This window comes from Limulus polyphemus, unplaced genomic scaffold (genome assembly GCF_000517525.1).
Source record: "Limulus polyphemus unplaced genomic scaffold, Limulus_polyphemus-2.1.2 Scaffold5366, whole genome shotgun sequence".
Classification (NCBI taxonomy): domain Eukaryota; kingdom Metazoa; phylum Arthropoda; class Merostomata; order Xiphosura; family Limulidae; genus Limulus; species Limulus polyphemus.
The window spans coordinates 15,039-24,816 of NW_013670976.1; positions in this window are offsets into that span (position 1 = coordinate 15,039).

Genomic DNA, 9,778 nt, shown 5'->3' on the forward strand with positions numbered 1-9,778 from the left:
GATGACTTAAAAACATTTCTTAAAGATATAAGGATACATAGATGACTTGAAAACATTTATTAAAGATATGAGGATACATAGATGACTTAAAAACATTTCTTAAAGATATAAGGATACATAGATGACTTAAAAACATTTCTTAAAGATATAAGGATACATAGATGACTTGAAAACATTTCTTAAAGATATGAGGATACATAGACAACTTCAAAACATTTCATAAAGATATAAGGATATGTAGATAACTTAAAAATTTTCATAAAATTTAATGATATTGTTATCCCTTAACATAAATGTTTGTACCTTACCCATTTAGGTAACATTTCTTGGTAACTTTATTTACACTTGCTAGAACAGTACATAAGAAATATGGTTGAAATCATTTCATAATATTGTCTAATCGTGTTGAAATTTACCTAAATTTACGAAGATTTTTTGCGTGTGTTTTAAGGATTTTCTGAGATTCGTTAATTAAAAAAAATATAGTTTTTATTACAACTATTCTTGTTTTAATATATTGGGCCTTTTGTCAATTAATTGCATATATTTATACTTGAATTAATGTATTAAAATTTCTTTCAAGATGTTGTATGTGGAATGTCAGTTAACTCATTAGTAGGTTTTGTCACGTAACTGATGTTTTTTATATAGAAGACCAAGGGTATGATGTTGATGGTCTTCAAATATTAATGAATTTAATGCTGAATTACAAAGTTTAGAAGCAATATGTAACATTCTAATATTGAAATGAATGAAAAAAAAAATAATGTTTTATACTTCTGTACTGGACTTAGTTTCTTACAGAACCTAGTGAATTGTGTGTAGTTACTCAAAAAGCTTCTTTCAGACAGTGTAATAATTTTGAGTTCAAGAGAGCCACAATGCCAGAACAGAATGCTTATTTCAAGTGATCTCTCTTTGAAACACTTTTTTCTTATTTTAGTATCAAGGTGTATAAAAGGTTCTTTGGTCCACATTACCCATGTTTAATTATATTACTTCCTTGTTCAAACAACACGATATTTCTATGGTTCTTTGGTCCACATTACCCATGTTTAATTATATTACTTCCTTGTTCAAACAACACGATATTTCTATGGTTCTTTGGTCCACATGGAATAATGCTACAACTCTTCAACAGTATGTTCCACATTAAACCTGTAATAATGCTACAAAAATTAATGACTGAACCTCATGACATTTTACAGATTCAGATTTACAAATGAATCAATGTAGCACCTGTTATTAAAATACTAATCAGGTAAAGAAATATTGTTTTTAAATTCCTAGCTCGTAACTGTGAGTTAATAGAAACATTTACATATATTAAGATTAAACTAGGGTACTCTTCTTTGGTCCACATTACCCTGTTTAATTATATTACTTCCTCATTCATAATACATGATACTTCTATGGTTCTTTGGTCCACTTTAATTATATTACTTCCTCATTATTACCCTTGTTCTTTGGTCCACATTACCCTGTTTAATTATATTACTTCCTCATTCATAATACATGATACTTCTATGGTTCTTTGGTCCACCCATAGACGTATCATGTTATTTGAACAAGGAAGTAATATAATTAAACATGGGTAATGTAGACCAAAGAACCATAGAGCAGTTCATATAATATCAACAAAAGGCTATTATTTAAAAACTTGTGAAATATAAGACAGAAATATAGCATCAGCATGTATCATACGAATAAGATATTTAAACATAAGTAATGTAAACCAAAGAACTATAGAAGCAGTACGTGTAGTATAAACAAAGAAACAATATAATTAAGTACAATGGGGAAAACACGTACAAAACATTTTTGTGTGTGGTATTTTGTATTTGAATACACAAAGTTTTTAAAATGTAAAGACTGTTGTGTATTTAAAGTGATTAAAACAGTTAAATAATCTGTCTAGACTACTCACGCATGAAGTAAGATACGCATTGTCCTGATGGCTGTGAGGGGCATCTCCATGACTGTGAGGTTAAACTTATTCCACAACATCTGATACCCACTTCGAGCCGAATGGTCTGATCAAAAATAACAAACTGATCAACTTATGTAGTAAGAGACACCAGATCTAAGGACACTTTCAAAACCTGAGTATTGGTGTAATGTATTAAAACTTACCACCAGGGTGACGGTACTTTACGTATCTATAAACAAGTGAAGAAATTCCCACACAGTAAACACTTCTGTTTAAGATGGAGCTCTCGGGGATGACAGACCCATTCTTCAACGAAGTACCTTTCCCTTTGCAATGCAAAGTGCTATCAACACCCACCCATCTCTTACACACGTGGTGACGTCGTTCTTACTTCTAATTTTTGCATAATTTAAAGAAGTTTAAAAAGCTTTATACCAACTTACGTTGCATTTCTAACTATGTAGGTGGGTAATATAAACCCAAGAACTCTAGATGCATAATGTGTAGTATGAATTCAAAACTCAATTAAACTTGCGTACGTTTGTATCTGGAGAATAAGTTATTGGCTACTGGACATTCTGTGGATAGTTTCAATTAGTTAGTTAAATGTCCAGTTCATCTCGACAACAGTGTCACGATGAAGAACATTAAATGTGGTTCTCCAGTCTTGAATGGGCGTAATGATATTGTCATTTATCTAAGGTGGATATTGATATATTTTTCAGAAACTATTATTTTTGATTTTTTTTAAGTAGTACAAGTGATTTCAATCGATAATCGTTTTTTTATAATTGTTTTGTAAATTAAAGGGCAATCAATTTTCTGCTAATGATATTAATAAAACTGTTGATTTAAAATTAATTTATATTAATCCAACAAGAAAATTGATTTTAACAAAACAAAGTTACTATCATCTTGTTGAATTATCTTTTTCTTTGTTACTATCTATATTTTCCACACAATAGCGCCCCCCTCCAGTGGCACAGCGGTATGTCTGCAAACTTACAACGCAAGAATCCGGGTTTCGATACCCGTTGTTGGCAGAGCACAGATAGCCCATTGTGTAGCTTTGTGCTTAATTACAAACAAACCACACAACAGCAAAGACGTGCAGTTTGAAAGCTACATTTGTTTCGGCTTATTCGCCAGAAAAATATTCTATTAACTTTTAAAAGTATTTACGTGATTTCTTCCAATTTCAAGTACTAATTTTGATTTGTAGTTTTAGGTCGTGTTATTTAGGTGAAAGTTGTTTATATTTCCCATTTTATTAACTAAGATACAAATGCCTAAAAGGCTTATCGATAATACTAATTACAAGATAATGTAGAACATTATTAGGAGGTCACACGCAAGCTTTGAAATAAGTCGATTCGTAGCGGCGTTAGTTGCCTCCCAGTGGCACAGCGACATGTCTGCAGACCTATAACGCTAAAAACCGGGTTTCGATACTCGTGGCAGGCAGAGCACAAATAGCCTATTCTGTAGCTTTGTGTTTAACTTCAAACAAACAGTCGTTAGTTTCCCACAGCAGCATGTCTGCGGGCTTATAACGCTAAAAACCGGGTTTCGGTACCCGTGGTAGGCAGAGCCCATTGTGTAGCTTTGTGTTTAACTTCAAACAAACAGTCGTTAGTTCCCACAGCAGCATGTCTGCGGGCTTATAACGCTAAAAACCGGGTTTCGGTACCCGTGGTAGGCAGAGCCCATTGTGTAGCTTTGTGCTTAACTTCAAACAAACAGTCGTTAGTTTCTCCCAATGGCATAGCGGCATGTCTGCGGACCTATAACGCTAAAAACCGGGTTTCGATACCCGTGGTAGGCAGAGCCCATTGTGTAGCTTTGTGCTTAACTTCAAACAAACAGTCGTGAGTTCCAGATGTGGCAAAGCGGCATGTCTGCGGACCTATAACGCTAAAAACCGGGTTTCGATACCCGTGGTAGGTAGAGCCCATTGTGTAGCTTTGTGTTTAACTTACAAACAAACAGTCGTTAGTTTCTCCCAATGGCATAGCGGCATGTCTGCGGGCTTATGACGCTAAAAACCGGGTTTCGATACCCGTGGTAGGCAGAGCCCATTGTGTAGCTTTGTGTTTAACTTCAAACAAACAGTCGTTAGTTTGCCCCCCAGTGGCATAGCGGCATGTCTGCGGACCTATAACGCTAAAAACCGGGTGTCGATACCCATGGTGGGCAGGACACAGATAGCCCATTGTGCTTAACTTCAAAGAAACGACTTAATCAAGAAATTATAGAATTATACTTTGTTATATTTATGTGATAAATTACAGAAAAGAAATATTTCAAATAGTAAGTTTAGTTGGACTTATAGTTCTGTATTTTTTTTTGTTCTTTTTTAGGTTCTTTGTCACTAGGATAAAGATTCTACTGATATTCTTGGACTAAAATACAAAATATTTCATGCTTATGTGAAAATATATCCACTTCACCTAGTATGTCAGGAAAACAGTCAATAACTAGAAAACACAAAATTGAAATCGTTTAGTTCATTAAAGAAAAAGAAACCTAAGTACAGGAATCCCTCGATTAGTGCGGTTAATGTGTTCTTTAAAAGAGCCGCACTAATAATATAATAACTTATAGGAAATTATGTAATTCTCATTCACAATTAATTTCTATTTTGCAAGAAGATGACGAAGAAGGAATTAGAAGAACTTTTCACGGTTATTGAAGAATATAAGGGAAATGTTTAGAAACAGACCCTGATGAAGATAGAAGTCGTCAAATTTGCAGAAAAATTGATGAGACAATTTCTCAGTACCGTCAATTAAATGAAGAATAAAATGCGACAAGCCACTCTAAATAAGTTTTTCATAAAAAAAAAATGAGATCAATAAATTTTAATTCATTGCATTTTTTTCGTATTTTCTTATATACCTATACTTTGATTTAAAAATACATGCTGGCGGATCAGGGTCTGTTTCTAAACATTTTCCCTTATATTCTTCAATAACCGTGAAAAGTTCTTCTAATTCCTTCTTCGTCATCTTCTTATGCTGGCGGATCAGAGTCTGTTTCTAAACATTTTCCCTTATATTCTTCAATAACCGTGAAAAGTACTTCTAATTCCTTCTTCGACATCTTCTTATGCTGGCGGGTAGGTAAGATTTCTTCACGTTCATCAATGTCTTCATATGCTTTCTGAGTGTCCAAATTTATAAGATCCTTTTTGGTTAGTTCTTCCGAATGAGCTTCTAGCAATTCTTGCACATTTTCATCGTCAATCTCAGTGAAGCCAATTTCTTTTCCCATATGAGTAATTTCTTTAAAGACCTCTTCTGTATCTTTTGAAAACCTTGTGACGTCCTGTGCACAGTGTGGAAGAACCGTCTTCCAAACACCTTGCATATTTTTAACCCTAGTAATAACTTGACAAGTAAAATAGTTACCCATTTTCTATTTTTAATTAAAAAAAATTAATTTCGGTGCCTAAAACTTACTTTTCAATTACTATGGTTAAAATGAAATGTGTGTTACCGCACTAATCGAATATTGGTTATAAAAATATTTAAGCGCACTAAACGAAAACGCATTAATCGAGGGATCCCTGTATATTAAACATGTGAAACACATTTTCAGTTCTAAATATGAAGTTACAATCAAATCTCAATACAGTATTAACCCTGGCAACAAAATATCAACACAGTATTAACAATGACAAAAAAATTTCAACAAAGTATCTTCTCAATACAGTATTAACCCTGGCAACAACATATCAACACAGTATTAACAATGACAAAAAAATTTCAACAAAGTATCTACTCAATACAGTAGTAACCATGGCAACGAAAATTTCAACACGGTGCTTATTCAACAATTTCTGATAACAAAATTTCAACACAGTACAAACCCTGACATCGAAAGCTGAACAAATGTATTCCTGACAATGAAATCTCAACCTAGTGTTAACCCTGACAACGAAAGCTGAACACAATATAACCATAAAACGAAATCTCCACACAAATACAACTATCACAAGAAAATTTCAAGATATTAAAAACCCTTACAACGAAATCTCAACACAGTACTAACTCTAGCAACAAAATCTCAACACATTTCTAATCCTGACAACGAAAGCTGAACACAATATAACCATGACAAAATCTCAACACAGTGCTTACTCAAAATAGTATTAACCATGATAAATCTGAACACAGTACTAAACCTAACAACAAAATTTCAACACATTTCTAATCCTGACAACGAAAGCTGAACACAATATAACCATGACAAAATCTCAACACAGTGCTTACTCAAAATAGTATTAACTATGATAAATCTCAACACAGTACTAAACCTGACACCAAAATCTTAACACATTACTAATCCTGACAACGAAATCTCAACAAAATATTTGCTCAACCCAGTATTAACCATGATAAATCTCAAAACAAGTTCAACTATGATAAAGAAATCTCAACACGGTTTGAAAGATGAGAAAGTTGAAAATTACAGGTGTTCTTGCACACATTTTTTGTATGACTCTCTACTACGAACATTAAAAGACAAATGATGAGCTAAGCCTTCTTCTGGGTGTATGAAAAACTTGCCTTAGTAAACAAGCATAGACTCCTTTTTTTAGGGTTAGTAACAGTTTTTCTTGGTATACAAAAATTATGCTAGACGACGTTTTAGGTAAAGTGATGAAAAGGCAATAGTTGGATAAGACATTTTCTTTACGATTAGTAACAGTTTGTCTGAGTAGACATCAGTTGAATTGGCAGTCAACAAAAGTTAGATTAAGTTGTCACAAGTTATACACGAGTGCAAGTATGCTTTCTAAAGTACGACTCTAGGATATGTTTTTTTTTCATTTCTCATCGTCCTTGCCATCGTTTCTAAAGCTATTTCTTACGTCAAGGATGCAACCCACTTGACAGCCTTCCCTCTTTGAAAGGACGAGCATGTTTGGTGTGACGGGGATTCGAACCCGCGACCCTCAGATTGCGAGTCGAGCGCCTTAACCACCTGGCCATGCCGGGCCCTAGGATATGTAATACAAGACAAAGACCACGAAAGTAACAATTAGAAATTCAGTCACACAAGCTTAATAGGAATAAGAGTAACGAATTTCTTAATACACTCTGCACGTGCTCCGCCGAATCATCCGTAGCTTGAAGCCGTCTTCTTAGAAACAGCTAATTCTAATATAAGATACTTATGGGTGAGAGGTTGGCCCTGTGATAGAGATCTGGATGTTGGAGCTAGCTTTCAATCCCTTAGCATGGATAGTGGGTTGTATGATACTGTTGACTGGATGCCTTCTTTGTGGTTAGAAGTTCTGATAGTCTTAATAGCTTTGCCATAAATGTTATACATGTGTACTTTTCTTCGAAAATGCTATCGAGAAGTATTTTCTGATTGTCATCGTATATTAACACAGAGGTTATGTTAACTTTGTTTTGTGTGATGTATTTAATAGTACAACTAATTTTGTTTGTTTATTTTAGCGCAAAGCTAAACAATGAACTACCTACGGTCTGTTCGCCGCGGTGAATAGAACCAAGATTTTAGCGTCAAGTCCATAAACTTACTGCTGGACCATCGACAGATATTTGTGCGTCATTCAGTTCCATTTGCAGAAAACTTAAAGTCGTGTAATATGCTTTGAATTAATATAAACAACAGACTTTTCTTTGGCGCCATCTATTTGAAGAATAAAATTAATTGCTTTCTGTGTGTGTAAATGTTCGGATATTTGAAAACTGGCTTATAATGTTAAAAACCGGGTTTGGATATCCCCGGTTGGCAGCACACAAATAGCCCGTTGTGTAGCTTTGCGCTTAACTACAAACAAACATTTAGAAATTAGCCCTCTATGTTTTCTAAACTAATATATATCGCGGTTGTAAAGGTGAATCTCTTTCGAACACATTTCATTGGTTTGTTTTCAATTATGCACAAAGCTACACAAGAGCTATCTGTGCTCTGCCCACCACGGGTATCGAAACCCGGTTTCTAGCGTTGTAAGTCCGCAGACATGCCGCTGTGCCACTGGGGTGGGGGTGGGTGGGGGCATTCTATTGGATGGAGTGCGTACAATAGGAATAAAATTTGGATGTTTCTGTTCGGTTTTTCCTCATTTCTAATAAGGTTTCTTTTATGTTATGCTTTTAGTGCATGTTTGTTGTTAAGCGCAATGCTACACAATGGGCTATTTATGCTGTGCCCACCGGGGGGGGGGGGATCGAAAGCAGTTTTTTAGCGTTAAAAGCCCTCAAAGGTCAAAGGTCGGCTATTTTTAATATCATTATTTTAGCGTAAAACTACGCAAAAGGCTAGCTACGCTGTATCCATCATGGGAAACGAACTCCGGATTTTAGCTTTGTAAGTTTCTGAACTTACTGTGCCCCACAGGGGGGACTTACATGTCATGAGGTTTGTCATCCACATGTAACTTATTTCCCATGCAATTAATAATGTATTAATAATGACAATTTAATTCAATGACAATATTATTTTAATTGTTTATGTTTTTCATCGTCACCTACTGGGTTTATGGTCGAAAACATCTTTAACAGGTAGGATACCCAAATGATAAAACAGTGCATTCTATTTATATTTGTAATAAGACATTAGCATTAGGCCTACTATATTTAAACACTACATTATTTATCTAGTTCCTTAGGGATTTTCAATAAACGTTTAAGAAACCAGATAAAGATTGTAGTGTTTAAAAATGTAATAGACCTGACACTAATGTCTTATGACAAGTATAATTGTAATCATGTTTCGCCAACTTTAAAAAAAAAAGCGTTCCTTTTAAAATATTGATAAACTATCACTCCTGTCAATAACACACAGTGTGTCCTGCAGGCTGTTTCGGCCGAATGACACACTACTGTGTCTTGATACTGATTGCCAAATGGATTTATAGTTTGGTTCTACTCTGATCAGAAGTTATTGTTTTTTAATATATAAGGCTATACATATAAAAGTGTGTATATATATATATATATATTCTTATCATACACATTTTCTGCGCGGAATTATCTTGTCAAGAATAACCATATTTCCTTCTTAGTTTGATAATACTGTTACGACAGCGGAAATCACGCGACGTGGGAGCATGCGCGCTGGAGTTTCTAAAAGGATCGTGACTTATCGGGCAACCTCACGAATGTTCCAGCGTTTGCTAGACGCCCTCTTTTTTAGTATAAAAGCCGGAGATAGATTGAAGAGAAATGATTGATAATTGAGTCAAGCGAACAGTAGGCACCGTAAGTAAAGTGTGTGAATCGCTGTGAATTATTGCGTATGTTTGTAACGAGAAAGAATAAACTAGTTTTAATCAAGAAGGGACTTGTATCACTGAAGTCATCCGGAAATAATTTTTACCGGAAATTATCAAACAAGCAGATAAGCAACAATACAATGACTGTCATTAATACATTTACCGGTAGCTTATGGAAAGGACACCTTAAACGACTTACTGTGTTGTTTATGGCCTAATTACAGTTAAGATTGATTGATAATCTATAAAACATGTGTTTGAAGTGTGTCAAGGTATATTATATGGGAAACTGTTTTCCTAAATATTCATATTAGCTGTTTCATAACATTGGCATTTGTCAACAGGAGAACAGGTTTTTCAAACGTTCGACAAAATGAGACCCTTGTATATATTTTAATATGTTTACAATGCTAGGTCAGCTTCAAACGTAAATAAACTTCCCACTTCAGTTTAGTATACTATGCAAAGCTTAAAGTTGTAAATAATCATTTGTAAAAGCGAGAAATTCTGAGCTGAAAGGTGTAGTAATTAATTCACTGAGCTAAAAGTGTTCTAACTAATTCATTCTAACAATAATTAATTCTGAACTGAAA